Raw genomic sequence first — 22,527 nt, forward strand, 5'->3', positions numbered from 1 at the left:
GAAATTCATAAACATTGATTTATTCACTATTTTAAAAACATATAAAACATGGGTTGCCTCCCATGAAGCGCTTCTTTAGCGTCACTAGCTTGACATTTTTCCCTCATTAGGGTGGTTGGTAGTGCTTAAAGTCCTCCCCTCTTGCTGTGGACTTATATCCATTGGTTGGATCAATGATCTCCACATGTTCTAGGGAAAGAACTCTGTTGATAGTGAAGACCTTAGGTAACTGAGATGGTACAGTGGGGAGATTAGGGGGAATATCTGGGAAGTAAGCTGAGACAACTCTATCCCCTGGAGAGAAGTCTTCCGTAGGGATCTTCTTGTTCCTCCACCTCCTTGGTACCTTCTTCTTTGTTTCTTTTGAGGTTGCCTTCCCCTTGGTGACCTCTTTTTCTAAAGGAGTTGTGATGCTGTCTTCACCTGCCTCTAGAAGATTAGGTTCCTCCAACTTTTCCTTGAGCTGTGGCAATTGCTGTTTTCCTTGTTTATCAATTAAGGGGATCTCAGAATGAACTGGCTGTGCTTCAGTGCTTGTCTCCTCTTTCAGTGTCTCATTATCATTTGTGCTTAATTCCTTGTCCTCTTGATCTGTTTCTTGTGAGAGTTTGAAAATATTGAAGCTGAGTCGTTCATCATGGATTCTCAATATTAGCTCCCCTTTCTCTACATCGATAAGTGCTCTGGCCGTAGCTAGGAATGGTCTTCCTAATATGATTGGGTGAGTGTGACTCTCTTCCATGTCCAGGATGACAAAGTCTGTTGGGAGAAAGTATTTCCCAACCTTTAGCAACACATTTTCCACCACTCCTATTGCTTGCTTTTGAGTTTTGTCAGCCAGTCTGATGATTACATCTGTGGGCATTATCTCATTGATCTGTAGCCTCTTCACCAGGGATAAGGGCAGTAAGTTGATGCTGGCCCCCAAATCACATAGTGCTTTATCGAACATAGTTTCACCTATGGCACAAGGGATGTGAAAACTCCCTGGGTCTCTTCTTTTTGTAGGCAACTCAGGTTGAATAAGGGCACTACATTCCTTGTTCATCACTATAGTCTGGCCTCCTTTGAGTGAGCTTTTCCTGGGAAGAAGTTCCTTCATATACTTAATGAATGCAGGCATTTGTTGAATTGCCTTGATGAATGGTATGTTTACATGCAGAGATGCAAAAAAGTCTAGGAACCTTGAGTATATTCTCTTTCCCACAGCACCATTGAGCAGTTGAGGGAAGGGTGCATAGAGCTTCAGCAGCTCTTGTTGTGAGATTTTTGGTTCTTGGTGATCTCTATCCTCCTCCTTTGTTGAGTTATCATCAGGTTGTTCGAAAGGTTTGCCATGCTTGTCTTCAGTCTCTTGATCACTTGTAGTGACCATTTTGCAATCTTCCCATCTTACTTTCTTTGCTTCTCCTTTGGGGTTTTTCTCCGTGCCACTTGGGAAGCTATCAGTAGGTTTGGAAATCTTCTCAACTAAACATCCCACCTGGAATTCCAGCTTCCTAATGGTCTCTCCCTGGTTCTTAATATTGGCTCGCACCTCCTCTTTGAACACCTTATTTTCTTGAATCTCTTGGCATATTCCTTCAAGTAAGGTTTCAATCTTAGAGAGCTTGTCATCAATTGATGGGTGATTCGGAGCAGATGTGCTGTTTTGGTTTTGATAGTCGTGTGGAGAAGTGTTGTTGTGGGGGTGTTGAGATGTCCTCTGTGTGAATTGTTGGTGAGCTGCATTGTTGTTGGAGTTGTAACGTCTCTGGTCTTGGTTTTGATCTTGCTGACTTTCCCACCCAAAGTTTGGGTGGTTTCTCCATCCAGGGTTGTAGGTCTTGGAGTATGGATCATAGTTTTGCCTTGGTGAATTCCCAATGTAGTTGGCTTGCTCCTGACTACCCTCTGCTTCTTCATTCACTCCTTCTTGGGTTGTTGATGAAGTGGAGATTGCTGCTACTTGGTTCCTCTCCATCTTCTTGGTGAGGTCAGCCAGCTGTTGGGTAATGAGCTTGTTTTGGGCCAACAGAGCATCTACATTGTTTAGCTCCATTACTCCTCTTGTGTTCCCTCTTTCGGAAGCATAGAAGTAGTTGTTCTCTGCTACTGTTTCAATGACATCTATAGCCTCCTCAATGGTTTTCTTCTTGTTCAAGGATCCTCCGGATGAATGGTCTACGGTTTTCTTTGACTCATAAGAGAGCCCTTCATAGAAAATGTGCAGCTGCACCCATTCGTTGAACATGTCAGGTGGACACCTCCTTGTGAGGTCCTTAAATCTCTTCCATGCTTCATACAAAGTTTCACCATCTTGTTGCATGAAAGTTTGGACCTCATCTCTCAGCCTATTGATTCTTTGAGGAGGGTAAAATCTTGCTAAGAATTTGTTCACCACATCTTCCCAAGTTGTCAAGCATTCCCTTGGGAAAGATTCCAGCCACTTGGCTGCCTTATCCTTGAGTGAGAATGGAAATAAGAGCAGTCTATAGGTGTCAGGATGAACACCATTAGACTTCACTGTGTCACATATTCTCAGAAAGGTGGTCAAATGTTGATTGGGATCTTCTTGAACACCTCCTCCAAACGAACAGTTGTTCTGAACAAGGGTGATAAGCTGTGGTTTAAGTTCAAAGTTGTTGGCATGGATTGTTGGCTTTTGGATGCTACTTCCACAATTGCCTGGGTTTGGATTGATGTAAGAGCCCAAAACTCTTCTATCCTCCCCAGCATGATTTGCTCTAAACCTCCCCCATGGTTGTGATCCTCTTCTTCATGATGGTTTTCCATGTTGTCTTCCATGTTTGGTTCAAAGAATTCCTCCTCTTCCTCAACACCAACCACTTTCTTTCCTCTTGCCTCCCTCCTTAATCTAAGGAAGGTCCTCTCAGGTTCAGAATCGAAGGAAGTTGAAGCCCCGCTTCTTCTCCCTGTCATACAACCATCAAGTGCAAGCAAGAAAAGATATGTGCAGAAAGTATTTTTGTCAGAATTACTGTTAGTTGTGGGTGATGCAATATATCAAACAGTTAGTGGGTTAGCAAACAGAATTGAAAATAACAAAGAAAAATAAAAGAGTAGAGGGGGAAGGGAAGAAGTTTAACTAAAACAGAAAATAAATCACTCAAACAGAAAATGAAATTCACAAAAGAAAAATGCTCAATCTAGTGATCTTCCAATTTAATCATTGTTAATGCACAATCAATCCCCGGCAACGGCGCCATAAACTTGATGCGGGTGGAAACTGTCTCTCAACAAATTTCCTTCGGCAAGTGTACCGAATTTGTCGTCAAGTAAAAACTCACAATAGAGTGAGGTCGAATCCCATAGGGATTGATTGATCAAGCAACTTTAATTAGAAGAATATTCTAGTTGAGCGAATCCAGAATTTGGGTTGAGAGTTGCAGAAAATAAAATGGCGGGAATGTAAATAACAGAAAAGTAAATGCTAGAATTAAAGGACTGGAAGTAAATGACTGAGAGTAAATTGCAGAATTATAAATGGGAATGGGAGATTTTCTCATAAAAGTAAATGGCAGAAATTAAAGAGAATGGGTAAGATCAGAGATGGGGAGTTCATTGGGCTTAGGAGATGTTGCAATTCTTCGGATCAAGTTCATTTTCATCTCTTCCTCAATCAATGCACTCATTGATCTTCTTGGCAATCTTAATTGATTGAATTACAAATTCAATCTCTCAAATCTTGATCAATAGCCAATTCCTTGGTAAATTGCTCATGAGAAGAGATGAAGTATGGTCACTGATTATACCACATGCATTTCCCAAATCAAGTATTGAGAGGGTTATAGTCACATACCCATCCAAACCCAATTTGGTCCAGCATGAGAAAGCATTTCTAGCTTGATCTCTTCATTCCTCTTTCAAGGTTCAGAAGAGATCCAAGTTTGAATAGCTTCTTTTCCAAGATAACTACCCAATTGGATGAAGATCGAAAGCTTTCAAGTAAATTCAAGAGAAAAGATAGAAGAAGAATAATGAAAATTACTATTAATCCATCAAACTACAACAGAGCTCCCTAACCCAATGAAAGGGATTTAGTTGTTCATAGCTCTAGAAAATGAAAACAAAGATGGATAATACATCATAAAACTAGAAAATGCAGAGAAGGTAAAATACAGAGAGTAGTTCTCTTTTCCCCCCAACTTCCAGAACTCCTAAAAAATTCAAAGCTACTCCTATATATACTACTTTTCTCAGCTTCTAGTTGGCTCTTCAAGTCTTGGGCCTTTGGATCTTGAGTTTGAAGCAGTTCTCTTCTTCATTTGGGCTTGGCTTTACTTGCAGAGAGAAAATGTGAAGTGGGCAGAGACTTTAGCTCAGGACGTTAGGGGTGTTAACGTTTAGTGAAAATATGAGTTCGAGAACGTTAGTGACAATCAACTTTCTCACTAACGTTCCTAAGTAAAAGCCACGTTAACTTCAACGTTAGTGGCACAAACGTTGCCACTAACGTTGCCTCTAAGTCCTTCGTACACGTTATTGAGACTTAACATTCCCAATAACTTTGAAAAGCCCCCTTTGTTCCCACGTTAGAGCCCACGTTAACTTAGTTAACGTGGCTCTTTAACGTGGGCTTGCCATCCTTCGAGAACGTTAGTGACACTCAACATTGTCACTAATGTTCTAAGGTGCCCCTATGTCTCACGTTAGAGTCCACGTTAACTAGGTTAACGTGGCTTCTAACTTGGCCATGCTTAGCCATCCCCAACGTTAGTGACAATGTTGAGTGTCACTAACGTTGGCCATTCTTTCACTCATCAATGTTAGCTTCCACGTTAACTAAGTTAACGTGGAGGTTAACGTGGCTCCTCGGGGGGTTGTGTGGTTGCTTCTAACGTTAGTGACAATGTTGGGTGTCACTAACGTTGTCGACCACTCTTGCTTCTTACGTTAGCTCCCACGTTAACCAAGTTAACGTGGGAGTTAACGTGGTCTATTTCTCCTTAGGCCAACGTTAGTGACAATGTTGAATGTCACTAACGTTGGCGTTTCTCCCCCCTTCTAACGTTAGAGGCCACGTTAACTAAGTTAACGTGGACTCTAACATGGCCACTATTGAGCATTTGCCAACGCTAGTGACAATGTTAAGTGTCACTAACGTTGGCTCAACTTCCCCTCTCCACGTTAGAGTTCTCGTTAACTTAGTTAACATGACTCTTAATGTGGTCAATGATGGCTTCGAGAGCGTTATTGGCAATCACTTTTCTCATTAACTTTGCAAGTTACCTCCCATTCCTTGCTTCCTTTGGTCCTGAAATCAAGCAATAGAGTGCATCAAAGTTCTAGCCAAGTCATGGGTAATGCAACATACAATTTGTCACTAAACTCATGCAAAATCCTCATGAAATAATGTAAAATGCACAATGTATGCATGAATCAAGGTGTAAGTGAATATCTACCCAAAAATAGCTTATTTCCTAAGGGAATGCATGAAACTATCCTAAAAACAGTAAAGAAAAGGTCAGTGAAACTGGCCAAGATGCCCTGGCATCAGATCTTTTGGGCAGGCTTTGTTGAGATCGGTGTAATCGGTGCACATTCGCCACTTCCCATTTGATTTTCTCACCAAGACGACGTTGGCTAGCCATAGTGGATACTTGACCTCTCTTATGAATCCTGCCTCTAGTAATGCTTGTACCTGTTCTTCCACAGCTTGGGATCGCTCTGGCCCAAGTTTTCTTCGTCTTTGCTGTACGGGCCGAGATCCTAGATGGACCGCCAACTTGTGGCACATTAGCTTGGGATCTATGCCTGGCATGTCTGTGGCTTTCCATGCGAAGAGATTGACATTATCTCGTAAGAATTGTACCAGTAATTCTTTTGAGTCTCCTCTCAGGATCGTGCCATTATTAGTCATTTTGTCCGAGGTGTCTCCGATATGAACCTTCTCTATCTCACCTTCTGGCTGCGGACGGAGTTCTTCTCGTCTCTGAACTCTGCCAAGCTCAATTGTGTGAAACTCTTCTCCTCTGCCTCTGAGGTTTAGACTTTCGTTATAACAGTGGCGTGCCATCTTTTGATCTGCTTTTATTGTGGCTATCCCCTCTGTAGTTGGGAATTTCATGCATTGATGTGGAGTCGAGACTATTACACCGAGTTGATTTAGTGTTGTCCGACCTATTAGAGCATTGTAGGCTGAACTCATGTCAACCAAAATGTAGTATATTTTGAGCGTCCTGGATTGGTTCCCTTTTCCAAAGGTTGTATGTAGTGATACATATCCTAGCGGTTGTACCGGGGTATCTCCCAATCTGAACAAACTGTTCGGGTATGCCTTAAGCTCCTTGTTTTTTAGGCCGAGCTTGTCGAAGGCAGTTTTGAATAGGATGTCAGCGGAGCTCCCTTGGTCTACTAATGTGCGGTTCAGATTGGCGTTTGCCAGTATGATGGTGATGACCATGGGGTCGTCGTGTCCCGAGATGATACTGGATGCGTCCTCTTTAGTGAATGTGATTGCAGGGATGTCGGGTGCTTCTTCCTTTCCCTCGACATGATATACTTCTTTGAGATATCTCTTGCGGGATGATTTGGAGATTCCACCCCCTGCGAATCTGCCGTGTATCATATGGACGTGTCTTTCCGGTGTACGAGGTGATCGCACGGTTCGTCCGATATCTTCGTCCCTTCGTCTCTTTCTTTGGTCGTCATATCGGGTGGCTAAAAACCGATCTAGTTTTCCTTCCCTCGCCAATTTTTCTATGATGTTCTTTAGATCGAAGCACTCGTTGGTGGAGTGCCCTCGCACTCGATGATATTCGCAATATTCATTCCGGTTTCCTCCTCCTCTTTTGCCTTTGAGTGGCCGTGCTGGGGGTATTTTCTCTGTATGGCTGACTTCTTTGTATACGTCGATTAGGGATGCCCTGAGAGGAGTGTAATTGTGGTATTTTTTTATTTTCTCTCCTTGTCGATCTTCTTTCCTTTTGGATTCCTTGTCTTTATCTTGTTAGGGGACCTCGGATTTTGAGGTTTCTCCTAACCGAGCGTTTTCTTTCATGTTGATGTATTTTTCTGCTCGCTCCTGCACTTCGTCTAAGGAGGTAGGGTACTTCTTTGATATGGACTGGCTAAAAGGTCCTTCTCGTAGGCCATTGATGAGTCCCATGATGGCAGCCTCTATTGGCAAGCTTTGTATGTCCATGCATGTTTTGTTGAATCATTCCATGTAGTTGCGGAGGCTCTCCCGATCTCCTTGCTTGATCCCTAGTAAACTGGGGGCGTGCTTGGTCTTATCTTTCTGGATGGAGAATCTGGCTAGAAATTTTTTAGCCAGGTCGTCAAAGTTTGAGATGGACTTTGGAGGTAGGTTGTCGAACCATCTGATTGCTGTCTTCGTGAGAGTTGTTGGAAAAGCTTGGCAACAAACGGCGTCCGAGGCATCGGTGAGGTACATTCTACTTCTGCAATTACTGAGATGATGGTTGGGATCTGTCGTGCCATCATACAAAATCATATCCGGGAGTTTGAAGTCTTTTGGATTTTTAGTTTTCATGATTTCCTTGGTGAATGGATCTTGTTCTTTGCGTGAATTTTCCATAGGAGTAGTCTGAGGAGCTTTGGATTTGAGATCGGCTTCTAATTACGTTAGTTTATCTTCCGATTCTCGACGCCACCGTACCTCTCTTTGTAGATCCTTCCTCTCGTTGTTGTTGGGTTTCTTTTTCAAGTTGCTTTAAGCGGTCTTGAAGTGCTGCTATTACCTCCGGATTTGATGAGTTTTTATCCCCGTTGGATTCCGGAGTATCCTTTAGCGTAGCGTCCGCGTTCTTGTGCGGTGTTTTGTTTTCCAGATCTGAATCGTGGTAGTTGTCATGGCCGTCCGCCATGGTGTTGGGATGACTTCCAGGTTCCCCAGCAATGGCGCCAATATTCCGAGGGTTACCTGAAACTAGAGGTCAATCTCGGACGAGATCTTCTGTACTGGTCAGAGATGATGTGTCCGGCTGGCTGGTGGCAACCGGAACTGTTGTATCCGACTTGTTGGACTGGCTGCACTTCTGATCCTTGGTCACCGGAGGGTGGGGGGTACCTGCAAGAGACTCCGATGCTTAAGTTAGCACGGGTATTAAGCAGGTTTATTGTAGAATCAGAGTATGAGTTATACCTGGGTGCTCCAGTGTATTTATAGTAGTGTGGGCTGACCTTTCTGATAAGATAAATTAGTTATCTTATCTTATCTTATCTTATTTCGGGTGAAGTCAGCTTATCATCAAGGGAACCGTCTTTATCTCTATAGGCTTGGATTGCCTTTGGATTTGGGTCGTGTTCCTCTATTTGGGCCCTTTATTGGGCTTTCCTGTCGATTTGGCTGACCTCTTTGAGAAGAGGTCGGGTAGCCTGACCTGAAGAGGTCGGTCGCTTTGTCACCAATCATCCCAGGTCGGATAACTCGACCCAGGGTATGAACACTTTCCATGTTAGATTTGAATTTATGTTTAAACGTAATTTGAGGTATTTCAAATTTATGATTGCTTTATTCTATTTATGAATGCTTTTAATTTAATTTAGATATTTTCTTCCTTTGGGCTTTGGTTAAGTAATTGATAACACTTGAGTTGTCAAAGTCAGCAGTGGTTGAAATTGACAGATTACTAATTGATCTAGATCGCTCTAAAGCTAGTCTTCCCACAGGGATTGACTAGGACTTGAGGATCAAACTAATTAGTCCACTTGACTTTCCTTTGCTTTAGTAAAGGTTAACTAAGTGGGATTAAAACTCAATTCTCATCACCATCGATACGGATAACTAGGATAGGACTTCCAAATTCTTATACCTTGCCAAGAGATTTTATAATTAATTTATTTTTCTTTTTATTTAATTTACTTGCTCCTTATTTCAAAAACCCCCAATTTACAAAACTCAAAACCAATAATAAGAACATACCTCCCTGCAATTCCTTGAGAGACGACCCGAGGTTTGAATACTTCGGTTATAAATTTTAAAGGGGTTTGTTACTTGTGACAACCAAAACGTTTATACGAAAGGATTCTCTGTTGGTTTAGAAGCTATACTTGCAACGCGATAATATATTTGTGAATTTTTTTACCGACAGAAAATCCGATCGTCAAAATGGCGCCGTTGCCGGGGAATTGCAAATGTGTGCCTTATTATTGGTTATTGTAAATATTTGCTTTTAAATTGATTTTTTTCGAAAAAAAATTTTTTTTTCAGATTTTTATTTTAAAATTTTTATCTTATCTTAACTTAGTTTTAAATTTCAAAATTCAAATCTTTTTCAAAAAATCATATCTTTTTCAAAATATTTTCTTTTTGTTAGTTTTTGTTTCTATTTTCTCCTATTACTATGAACTCTCACCCCTTTGGCTATGAGTCTGGTTACAATTATGTTGCAGGAAGAGGAAATTTCAATGAGAACAGACATCAAGGTTGGAATAACCAAAGATGGGAGGAGCCACAAGGATTTGATCAACCCTCATGGCAACAACCACCTCCAATGGACTATCAACAACCGTTCTGTGATGCATATCAAGGCAATGGCTATGGTGAGCGCTCTTTTGATTATCAACAATCACCACCATATCCCTATGAACCATTTCCTCAACATGACTTTGGACCACCATACTCACAAGCCCCTTTCCACCATTCACCTCCATATGACCCTAACCCGTATCCACCATACCAACCACCTTATAAGCCAAATGAACCATACATAGAACCACCCCTATTCCAACACAACTACTCTAATGAACCACCACCTCAATATACACCATCTCTTTATCATTATCAAGATGAACCACCTTCCTACCATGAACCCTTTCTCCCAACAAATGAACCCTCCTATCCACCCCAAACCTCCATAGAGAAAGCACTTACCGATCTAAACTCTACTGTACAAGCTCTCGTCGCCCAAATCGGACCACCAAATACCTTCAACAATAAACCCTCAAGCTCTAGTGCACTTTCTTTTTAACCACAGAATGATCTCTCCATCCGATCACCACCATCCATGGAAAAGTACCCACATCCATCAATCCAAGAGTAACATGGTCCCAATGATGCTGTTGACATGGAACAAGAGAGAAGGGATCATCTTCGTGAATCCATACTTCATAAGGAGCTAGAGGAGGCTCTAAAGGTGAAGGTAGTAGAGACCCTTGAAGTCGAAGGAGTGGTTGAAGAATTAATGAAGGAAGACATCAAGGAGGAGTCTGATTTTGTCTTAGAGCAAAAGGAGGCCCAAAATGTGGAGATAGGAGAGACCCTTGAAGATGAAAGAATAGTTGAAAGGAGTTGTCATGGAAAAAAATCATCAAGGATGAGTACGATTTTATATTAAAGCTACTGGACAAAGCAGTAATTATTGAAAAAGAAGAAGTGGTTGAAGACTTGGGAGATGCTGAACCTCCATTGGAAAGTCAAGACATAGAGCCTCCTTCCAAGACGGTTGCATTTGATGTTGAGGAGGGTGTACAACCTCCAAGGCATGTCATAGTTAAGGACTTGGAAGAGGTCGATCAAGAGATGGAGATTCAAGAAGAAGAAGCACAACCTCCCATGCCCTTGGAAAGCAGTGAAGAGGAGATTGAATTGGAAGAAAGCTACCAAGAGGAAGAGGTTGAAATTGAAGAAGCTTACAAGGAGGTGGAAGTTGTTAGAGAAAAGCACAAGGGAGTGGAGCTTGCAAGTTCATTAGAAATACCTCTCCCAAGGCCATTACCGTCCATCATAACGTTCAAGTGGGTAAAATTCTTATCCTTGACCTTTACCTTCCCACTTGAATATGGGCTACTGGAGACGGATGGTCACCTTAGAGCTCTTTGTGGCATTAAGAGTAAGAAGAAGATGGTCAGTAGTAAGAATTGTCCTTCAAGGTTCATTATGGTTGGAAGCTTTAAGTTTAAACGCAAAAGTTGGTGTAGAGCTCAATTGAATGGGTCTGGGAAGTTGTTTGGATGCTTCAGTGAGAATTCTAAGGCTGAACCACCCGGATGGAATCATGATAATCAACTTGAAGACGGGTGTAGAAATAAGATCTGGGATCCAGGAATATATGAGGATCAAGTTTGGGAGCTCAAAGCTTGTGAAGAACTCCATCAAAGCTTGAGGAATTTACTTGGTATTGATAGAGCTTTTTGGAAGTCCAAGCATTGGTGGAAGTTTCAAGACGAGTTCAAGCACAAGCCACCATAATAAGGAGCTCACCAAATGTCCAACTTAAGGACTTGAACTAAAAGTCCTAGGTGGGAGACAACCCACCATGGTATGATCGTCCCTTTTTCAGTTTTAATTCTAGTCTGTTTTGTTTGTTTTTGAGTTTTGATTGGACCTGGAATCATGCATAACGTTCATATTAGCATTGCATTCTGCATACTGCATTACTATTAAGAAAAAGCACGCACGCGACGCAGCAGCGTCGCTGACGCGTCCGCGTCACGAGTGCGTTTTGAAGAAAAAAGAATTGGACAGAGAGTCACGCGAGAGCGTGGCTGGAGGCGTGCCTTTGGCACAAATTGATCTACGCGACCGCGTCGCTGACGCGTTCGTGTCATTTGCGAAAAATGCCTCCCACGCGTCCGTGTCACCCACGCGACGCGTGCCCTAAAAATCGACGTAAAAAGGTTGTATGGCAGCAAGTTGTGATGGAATCGGGCTGGACTCGTGCTGGAAGCCCAAGCCCTCCCACGCCAACGCGTTCCCCACGTAGGCACGTCGTTTTCCGAAAATGGCCATCCACGTGATCGCGTCAACCACGCGACCGCGTTACCCAAAAATTTGGCAAAATGAGTTTCGAACAGAGAGTTGCGTGAACGCGAGGCTGCACTCGCGCCAATCGCACAAATCAGGCCACGCGATCGCGTGACCCACGCGTCCGCGTCACCTAAACTTATCGCACACCATGCGACCTCGTCACCCACGCAACCGCGTCGCCCGCGCCGCACAACTTATCCAGATCAGCGCCAATTATCTTATCTTTTCTTTTCTAATCCTAATTTCTTCTATCTTTTCTTCTTTTCTTACTTTCTTCTTCTTCTTCTCTTTAATTTCTCATCCCTCTTCACTTCCATTCTATTTCATCCAATTTATTTGCATACTTTCATTCATTGCATTATTTTCATTGGTGTTAGAAATTTATTTGGGTCATTATTTCTTATGATTTGCTTGTAGATTGTTAAGGAATTGTTTGACAATTATATATTAATTTTTATAGAGTTGCTTGCATGTTCAATTTAATACATTCAATAACTTATTTACCATGCATGCTATGTGTTTGTGAAAACGTCCGTATGGCATTGTGCACTATTTTTAGATTTCTTTTATTCTACTACTCAAAATGCTTGCTTTTCACAAAACCTTTTTTATATTTTATTAATTAAATATAATTGTTATTCAAACATGTTATTTTGAAAGAATTAGTAATCTAACTTGGACATAGAATCCTTGATCTATGCTACTCATGCCTTTGCCAGCATGCCAATAAACATCTTGCATTTAATTGTCATTACATGCACTTGCTATATTTCCATTGATGAACTTTTCACATGTAGTCATGACCATGTGTTAACGTCATTCTTCTTTATTGTGCATTAATTACCACCTTTTCCGCTCTCTTTCTTGCTCTAACCCTTAGCTTTAAAAGTTACTTTCTTTTTCCCTTTTTAGGATGGCCACCAAGAAGGGTAAAGAGAAGGCTACTCCCAAACCACCGGCAAGGAAAGGAACAAAAAAGAGCCCCAGCTGAGGAACCACAACCCCCATCCACTTGCACATCTTAGCATGCACCGAGGACGGTGCAATCTTTAAGTGTGGGGAGGTCGATACCGACTTCCAGGGGTTAGTTACCTTCTTTTCAACACCAATACTCTATTTTCTTTGTTTGTTCAATGTTGCATTGCATAATAGATTGCATGTGTAGTTGATTGTTTGCATTTAAGTACTACTTAGTTGAAAAATAATAAGTTTCTTTTTAAGACCCTATTTTTGAAAAATTTTCACTAATTTAAATTAAAAAAAATTAAAATTTTCTATGTGTTAAATTTGTTTGAAGATCGTAAATTGGAACATGATTTTTGAGCTAAAGAACACACAACCTGTGAGATTTTGAGCTTATTTATATGGTTACATTATTTGACCATAAATTTTTATTCTTGTGTGTTTTCTTCTCTATAATTGCAATCTCTGCTTTGTTCCATTCTATATGTCCATTATTTAGTGTATTTACATGCTTGTATATGATTGAGGGCATTACTTGTTTTTGCTCACTTATCCCAAATAAGCCTACCCTTTTATGTCACCCTTGTTAGCCACTTTGAACTTTTTAACCCCCTTATATTTCATAACTACATTACTAGCCTTAAACAGAAAAACAAAATAAAAATCCCAAGTTAAATCCTTGGTTAGCTTAAGATAGATATTGTGTATAATTTAAGTGTGGGAAATTTTATGGGAACATGGGATGATAGGAAAAAGTAGGGAATTAAATTGAATAAGTTATTTGAAAATTTGGGAAGCATACTCATGTGAAATCAAAATAATTAAATTACCATGTGCATTGATAAAAAAATTAAGTAATTAAATAAGGGGATACAAAAATTTCCCCAATACAAAATAAAAAGAATCAATGCACATGGGACAAAATTCAAAAATTAAATTTGGTGCATGAGCATGTAATACAAAAGTGGAAAAATTTGGGTAGCTAGGTAAAGAACTTTAAAATTATATAAAGTACGTATATGTTAGGTGAGATCTTAGACTAATCAAGGATTCACTTTGTTAGCTCACTTAGCCTTATATATATATATATATATATATATATATATATATATATATATATATATATATATATATATATATATATATATATATATATATATCCTTACCTTTACATTAGCCTCATTACAACCCTGAAAAGACCTCATGATGTTTGTATTGGTACATTAAATATTTGTTGATTGGTTAGATGAAGAACAAAGTTTAAAAAGCATGACTGACGCCAGGGCATTTTGGCCAGTTTTACTGACCTTTTCTTTACTGTTTCTAAGGTAGTTTCATGCATTTCCTTAGAAAATAAGCTAGTTTTGGATAGATATTCACTTACATATTGATTCAAGCATACATGGTGCACCTTAAATGATTTCATGAGGATTTTGCATGAAATTAATGACAAATTGGATGTTGCATTTCCCATGACTTGGACTAGAACTTTGATGCACTTTATTGCTTGATTTCAGGACAAAGGAAGCAAGGAAGAACCACGTTAGTAGCCACATTAGTCTCACTAATGTGACTTCTAACGTAGGAATGGGAGCTAGCTTGCAAAGTTAATGAGAAAAGTAATCGCCAATAACGTCCTCGAAGCCATCATAGAGCACGTTAAGAGTCACGTTAACTAAGTTAACGTGAACTCTAACGTGGAGGAAAGAAAATGGAGCCAACATTAGTCACACTTACCATTGTCACTAACGTTGGGCCAAGCTCATAAGTGACCACGTTAGTTGCCACGTTAACTTAGTTAATGTGGCTTCTAACGTTAAGAAGCAAAAGAGAAGCCAACGTTAGTGACATTCACCTTTGTCACTAACGTTGGCCAAGCCTCCAAAAGCCACGTTAACTTCCACGTTAACTAAGTTAACGTTTAACGTGGAAGCCAACGTGGAGAAAGTATATGATCACCAACGTTAGTGACACCTAACATTGTCACTAACGTTGGAATGAACCACACAAGCCACAATGAGCCACGTTAACTCCCACGTTAACTTAGTTAACGTGGAAGCTAACGTGATGAAGAGAGATGATGAGCCAACGTTAGTGACATTCACCTTTGTCACTAACGTTGGAGATGGCTAGCATTGCTACGTTAGAGGCCACGTTAACCTAGTTAACGTGGACTCTAACGTGGGAGATAGGGGCACATTGGAACGTTAGTGACAAAGGTAAGTGTCACTAACATTCTCGAAGGTTGGCAAGCTAACGTTAAGAGCCACGTTAACTAAGTTAACGTGGACTCTAACGTAAGAAAAGGGGAGGCTTCTCAATGTTATTGGGAAGGTAAGTCCCAATAATGTGTGCGAAGGACCAAGAGGCAACGTTAGTGGCAACGTTTGTGCCACTAACGTTGAGGTTAACGTGGCTCTAACTTGGGTAAGGAACGTTAGTGAAGAAGGTGATTGTCACTAACATTCTCGAACCCACATTTTCACTTAACGTTAACACCACTAACGTCCTGAGCTAAAGTCCCTGCCCACTTTACACTTTCTCTCTGCAAGTAAAGCTAAGCCCAATGAAGAAGATAACTGCTTCAAACTCCAGATCCAAAGGCCCATACCCAAGACTTGAAGAGCCAACTAGAAGATCAGAAGAGTAGTATATATAGGTGTAACTTTGAATTGATTAGAGGAGGATTGAAAAAATTGGGAAAACTACTCTCTGTATTTTACCATTCTCTGCACTTCTAGTTTTGTTTTCATCATGTATTCTCCATCTTTTCTTTCATTTTCCAGAGCTATGAACAACTAAACCCCTTTCATTGGGTTAGGGAGCTCTGTTGTAATTTGATGGATCAATACTAGTTTTCATTATTCTTCTTCTATCTGTTTTCTTGATTTTACTTGAAAGCTTTCGATCTTCATCCAATTGAATAGTTATCTTGGAAAAGAAGCTATTCAAACTTGGATCTCTTCTGAACCTTGAAAGAGGAATGAAGAGATCATGCTAGAAATGCTTTCTCATGCTGGACCAAATTGGGTTTGGATGGATATGTGACTATAATCCTCTCAATACTTGATTTGGGAAATGCATGTGGTATAATCAGTGACCATACTTCATCTCTTCTCATGAGCAATTGACCAAGGAATTAGCTATTGATCAAGATTTGAGAGATTGAATTACAAGAAATTGTAATTCGATCACTTAAGATTGCCAAGGAGATCAATGAATGCATTGATTGAGGAAGAGATGAAAATGAAATTTATCCGGAGAATGCAACATCTCCTGAACCCAATGAACTCCCCATTTCTGATCTTACCCATTCTCTTTAATTTCTGTCATTTACTTTTATGAGCAGTTACCCCATTCCCATTTACAATTCTGCAATTTACTTTCGGTCATTTACTTTCAGCTCTTTATTTTTAGCATTTACTTCTTTTGTTATTTACCTTCCTGCCATTTTATTTTCGGCAATTCTTAACTCAAATACTGATTCGCTCAACTAGAACATTCCTCTAATTAAAGTTGCTTGATCAATCAATCTCTGTAGGATTCGACCTCACTCTATTGTGAGTTTTTACTTGACGACGAATTTGGTACACTTGCCGAAGGAAATTTATCACGAGACAAGTTTTTCGCGCATCAAGTTTATGGCGCCGTTGCCGGGGATTGATTGTGCATCAACAATGATTAAATTGGAGGATAACTAGATTGAGCATTTTTGTTTTGTTTGATTTAATTTTCTGTTTGAGTAATTTACTTTCAGTTTTAGTTAATTTCTTCCCTTCCCCCTACTTTTTCATTTCTTTTTGTTATCTACAACTCAGTTCACTAACCCACTAACTGTTTGATATATTGCATCCCTCACACTAACAGTAATTCTAACAGAATACTTTCTGCATTTATTTTCCTTGCTTGTGCTTTGTTGGTTATATGACACGGAGAAGAAGCGGGGCTTCAACTTCCTTTGATTCTGAACCTGAGAGAACCTTCTTTAGATTAAGAAGGGAAGCAAGAGGAAAAAGAGTGGTTGGTGCTGAGGAAGAGGAGGAATACTTTGAACCAAACATGGAAGAAAACATGGAAGAACATCGTGAGGAAGAGGCTCACAACCATGGCGGAGGAGGTCGAGCAAATCATGCTGGGGAGGATAAAAGAGTTTTAGGCTCTTACATCAATCCATGCCAACAATTTTGAACTAAAACCACAGCTCATCACCCTTATTCAGAACAACTGTTCGTTCGGAGGAAGTGTCCAAGAAGACCCCAATCAACATCTAACCACCTTCCTGAGAATATGTGACACAGTGAAGTCTAATGGTGTTCATCCTGACGCCTATAGACTGCTCTTATTTCCATTCTCACTCAAGGATAAGGCAGCCAAGTGGCTGGAGTCTTTCCCGAAGGAGAGCTTGACAACTTGGGAAGATGTAGTGAACAAATTCTTAGCAAGATTCTACCCCCCTCAACGAATCAATAGGCTGAGAGCTGAGGTCCAAACTTTCAGGCAACAAGATGGTGAGACTCTTTATGAAGCATGGGAGAGGTTTAAGGACCTAACAAGGAGGTGTCCACCTGACATGTTTAATGAATGGGTGCAGCTGCACATTTTCTATGAAGGGCTCTCTTATGAGTCAAAGAAGGCCGTAGACCATTCATCCGGAGGATCTTTGAACAAGAAAAAGACCATTGAGGAAGCCATAGATGTCATTGAAATAGTAGCAGAGAATGACTATTTCTATGCTTCTGAAAGAGGCAACACTAGAGGAGTAATGGAGCTAAACAATGTAGATGCTCTGCTAGCCCAAAACAAACTCATTACCCAGCAGCTGGCTGACCTCACCAAGAAGATGGAAAGGAACCAAGTAGCAGCAATCACTACTTCATCAACAACCCAAGAAGGAGTGAATGAAGAAGTAGAGGGTAGTCAGGAGCAAGCCAACTACATTGGGAATTCACCTAGGCAAAACCATGATCCATACTCTAAGACCTATAACCCTGGATGGAGGAATCACCCAAACTTTGGGTGGGAAAATCAACAAGACCAAGGCCTAGATCAAAGACGTTCAAATCCCAACAACAATGCAGCCCACCAACATTTCACATCTAGACCATATCAGCACCCACATAACCAACCCTCTCAAAACCTTTACCATGGCCAAAATAACCCTCCTCATCCTTCCACCTCTAATCCCAATCTACCATCATTTGATGACAGACTCTCAAGGATTGAGAATCTACTTGAAGGCATAGGCAAAGAGATTCAAGACAATAAGGAATTCAAGGAGAAAGTGCGAGCCAATTTCAAGAACCAGGGAGACACAATCAAGAGGTTGGAATCCCAAGTGGGGTATCTCTCTGAGTAGATTCCCAAACCTACAGATGGATTCCCAAGTGACACAGAGAAGAATCCAAGAGGTGAAACAAAGAAAGTAAGATGGGAAGATTGCAAGATAGTCACTATAAGTGATAAGAAGAATGAGGACAAGCCAAACAACTCGGCAGAACAACCTGGAGACACCTCAATAGAGAAGGAGGAAAAAGATCACCAAGAACCAGAAATCTCACAACAGGAGCTGCTGAGACTTTATGCACCCTTTCCCCAACTACTCAAGGGTGCTGTTGAGAAGAGAATATACTTAAGATTTCTTGACTTGTTTGCATCTCTGCATGTCAACATACCATTCATCAAGACCATCCAACAAATGCCTGCATACATCAAGTATATGAAGGAACTGCTTCCTAGGAAAAGCTCACTCAAGGGAGGCCAAACTATAGTGATGAACAAGGAGTGCAGCGCCCTCATTCAACTAGAGTTGCCTACAAAAAGAAAGGACCCAGGGAGTTTTCACATCCCCTGTGCCATAGGAGAAACAATGTTTGATAGAGCACTCTACGATTTGGGAGCAAGCATCAACTTAATGCCCTTATCCTTGGTGAAGAGGCTGCGGATCAATGAGATAATGCCCACAGATGTAGTCATCAGTCTGGCTGACAAAACTCAAAAACAAGCAATAGGAGTGGTGGAAAATGTGTTGGTAAAGGTTGGGAAATACTTTCTTCCCACAGACTTCGTCATCCTAGACATGGAAGAGAGTCACACTCACCCAATCATATTGGGAAGACCATTCCTAGCTATAGCCAGAGCACTCATAGATGTTGAGCGAGGGGAGCTAATATTGAGGATCCATGATGAACGACTCAGTTTTAATGTCTTCAAATTCTCACAAGAAGCAGACCAAGAGAACAAAGAACCAAGCAAAGATCATAATGAGATACTGAAAGAGGAAGCAAGCACTGAAGCACAACCAGCCCATCTGGGAAAGCCCTTGCTTGATGAACAAGGAAATAAGCAGTTGTCACAACTCAAGGAAAAGCTAGAGGAACCGAAACCACCAGAGACATGTGAAGACAACAACAAAATTCCCTTAGACGAAGAAGTCACAAAGAGCAAGACAACATCAAAAGGAACAAAGAAGAAGGTACCAAGGAGGTGGAGGAACAAGAAGATCCCTACCGAGGACTTCTCTCCAGGGGATAAAGTAATCTCAGCTTACTTCCCAGATATCCCCCTGATCTCCCCACTGTACCATCTCAGTTACCTAAGGTCTTCACTATCAACAGAGTTCTCTCCTTGGAACATGTAGAGATCATTGATACAACCAATGGATATAAGTCCAAGGCAAGAGGGGAGGACTTGAAGCATTATCAGCCTCCCTGATGAAGGAGAAACGTCAAGCTAGTGACGCTAAAGAAGCGCTTCATGGGAGGCAACCCATGTTTTATATGCTTTTAATAGTAAATAAGTCAATATTCATGAATTCCAACCCAAACTTGACAAACACTTGGTGAAATCCTTATTATGCAGTATATAGTGAAGAACAAGTTTGGTGTTCAAAGCATGCCAAGAAAGCATGGATGCAACTCAGAGCATGCTAGTCTTGGAGCTTTGAACAAAACTTTTCATCACAGTGCTCCAAACTAAGTTTGGTGTCACCCCAGGGTGCCACGAATATGCATATAAGGACACACAGTTAGTCAGTTAGTTGGTGTTCATGAATAAACAATCTAATCCTTTTTCTTTACTATACTAGCCGTAAAGTTTAATTTTTATGATATTGAATTTTCTTATTTTATTTTTATAGGGAAAAGGAGAGGAGCATTGAAGGGGATTGATTGGACAATTAAATGAGAAAGGTTCGGCCACTTCATGAAGAGAAACTACACCTTTGTCTCAAGAAGGAATGCATTGGAAAATGTTGCCATGCAACATGGAAAAGAATGGGACCCTTGGAGACCGAACCAATAACCCTCATAAAGTGATGATCCTTGTCCTTTCTCCATGCACAACCCCAACCGTCCATCAAGCAACCATTCCATCAATCCACACCTTCCATTCACTCACAACCCCTCTATATAAGTGACCTTTGTTCCGTACCCCACCTCCACACTCCACACCCACTCTTCACACCTCTTCCTTTCGAAACCAAGCACCTCACACCCCATTAGACACATTCTCCCTCATTCCCTTCACTGCAATCAACCCTAAACAACCAAAAGTCTCCACACCCTTACCACCTTCACACACTAACTCTCATTCATGGCATCTTCGAGCTCTAAAAAAAGGCAGGGAAAGGAACCTATGGAGCAACACCCGTATGATGAAAAGAGATTTAGAAGCTTGCACCATGCATTACAATACGAGTGGATGGTGGATAAGGAGATCATCTATGAGCTGGGGTTTCAAGTTAAGAAAACTGAGTGCCCCGAAATCACAAAGAAGGTAGAAAAGAGAAGATGGGAGCTCCTCACTGATCCGGTCATTAAGGTGAATGCAAATCTTGTAAGAGAATTTTATGCAAATACGGTCCGGTATGATAAGGCGGACGAGTCGTATACGAGCTTTGTGAGAGGAAAGATTGTGGATTTCGGTCCCATGAGTGTCATGAGGGCATTAAAGCTACGGTCCATACCGTTTAAAGAATAGAGTTATCATTCAAGAATGGACAACAACCCCAATCATGACCAGATTGTGCAAGATATTTGTGTACCAGGAGCCGACTGGGAAAGATATGCGGATAGGAGACCAAGGTTCATCAAGAGAGCAGATCTCACCCCAGAAGTAAAAGGGTGGTTCGAAATTGTAAGGAGGTCCATCCTCCCAGTAGGGAACAACTCGGAGGTGAATCATGGTTTATGAACTCATAGCAGAAGGCATTAGAAAAATGGCAGAGAAAAGCGACTCAAGAGGAACGTTAGGTTACCCCAGCACTATTTACCGACTGTGCAAGAAAGATGGGGTGGTGTTTGAAGATGAGGACCCCGTGTGGATAAAAGAGGGCATTCCAATAACCGTTCGACGAATGCATGCTACCGCATCCCCCCTGCCTCAACGGAAGCAAAGGAAGAGGCCAGCCCCTCAAGTAGTAGAAGGACAAGTCTTAGAAGGGCAAGCACCAGTCACCTTGGATATGCACGAACTGCAGGAAGCTATTGATGGCCTATCTCGACAATATTTGGAAAGCCAAGGAGCACAGAAAGAGCTTCAACTACAGATGATGGGGTAGTAAGAGGAATCACTCTCAAGATGGATAACTCAACAAGGGGAGTGACAAAAGTAAATGATGGAGCAACAACTGAGTCAAGGACAACAATGGAGTGAAACATTCCACAGGATGGAACAAAGGCAAAATGAACAACAAGAATCCATCCAGAGGCTAATCAACATCCAAGCACATCAAGAAGCACATGATGCGCATAAACTTGTTATGCCACGATTTTAGGAAATTGCACGATCGGCAAAATTCCTTCCGGCAAGTGCACCGGTTATCGTCAAGTAAAAACTCACAATAGAGTGAGGTCGAATCCCACAAGGATTGGTTGAATGAGCAATTCGGATTAGAAGTGTGTTCTAGTTGAGCGGAATCAAGATTTAGATGAGAATTGCGGAATGTAAAATTGGCGGGAAAAGTAAATGACAAGAAATTGAAATGGCGGAATCTTAAATTGCATGAATTAAAGAGCAGAAGCTAAATTGCTGAAATTAAAAGGGAATGGGGGTGATTGCATGAATTTAGTTGCAGAATGTAAAGAGAAAGTGGAAATCAGAAATGGGGAATTCATTGGGTTATAGGAGATATTGAGATCTCCGAATCAAAACATGTTTATCTCTTCCTCAACCAATGCGTTCATTAAATTTTGCTTGGCAATCTTATATGATTGGATCCCAATCCCTTGGCTCACCAATTCTCTCTAAAAACAAACAAATTCCCAATCCCTTGGTTTAAATGTTCATAAGAAGAGATGATGCTCGATCACTGATTATACCACACAGTTTCATGAACCACAATTTGGTAGGATTACATGTCACAATATCCATCCAAACCCCAATCCAATTCACTGTGAGAAAGCTTCTCTAGCATGAATCCTCCATTCCTTTCCCAAGGTTCCGAAGGATTCCAATTATGGGTAGTTTCTTTCCCAAGACAACTACCCAATGGAATTAGATCGAGAAGCTTTCTAACAAAATTCAAGAGAAAAGATTGAAGAAGAAGATAAACTATTATTGATTCATTGAATTACAATAGAGCTCCCTAACCCAATGAAAGGGGTTTAGTGAGTCATAGCTCTGAATTCAATTACAAAACTAAAAGAAAATGATCCAAAGTTCTCCAAAGTCCCCTTCTAACTTAAATTCTATCCTATTTATACACTTTCTATATTGAGCTTCTGTTGTGTTTCTTGGGCTTTGAGGCCTCTCCCTGCTTTCCTTTTGCTTTGGGTTTATGATCCATAATCTTGATGAGGCTGCTGATCCAAATTCTGTAACATTCATTGAGCCAACTTAGTGATAATCAA

The 22,527-nt window shown here is 40.9% G+C and overlaps 2 non-coding genes across 2 annotated transcripts; one reads left to right on the top strand and one right to left on the bottom strand.

The window, feature by feature from the left end:
- The first annotated feature begins 2,231 nt into the window (after positions 1 to 2,231).
- LOC148580786 (small nucleolar RNA R71) lies at positions 2,232 to 2,335 on the top strand. The gene has a single exon (XR_015899424.1). It is a non-coding gene; the product is annotated as a small nucleolar RNA R71 (small nucleolar RNA).
- A 14,812-nt stretch (positions 2,336 to 17,147) lies between these two features.
- LOC148580787 (small nucleolar RNA R71) lies at positions 17,148 to 17,251 on the bottom strand. The gene has a single exon (XR_015896350.1). It is a non-coding gene; the product is annotated as a small nucleolar RNA R71 (small nucleolar RNA).
- Positions 17,252 to 22,527: the final 5,276 nt, after the last annotated feature.

Source organism: Arachis ipaensis, chromosome B10 (assembly GCF_059453495.1).
Source record: "Arachis ipaensis isolate K30076 ecotype BB chromosome B10, ASM5945349v1, whole genome shotgun sequence".
NCBI lineage: Eukaryota > Viridiplantae > Streptophyta > Magnoliopsida > Fabales > Fabaceae > Arachis > Arachis ipaensis.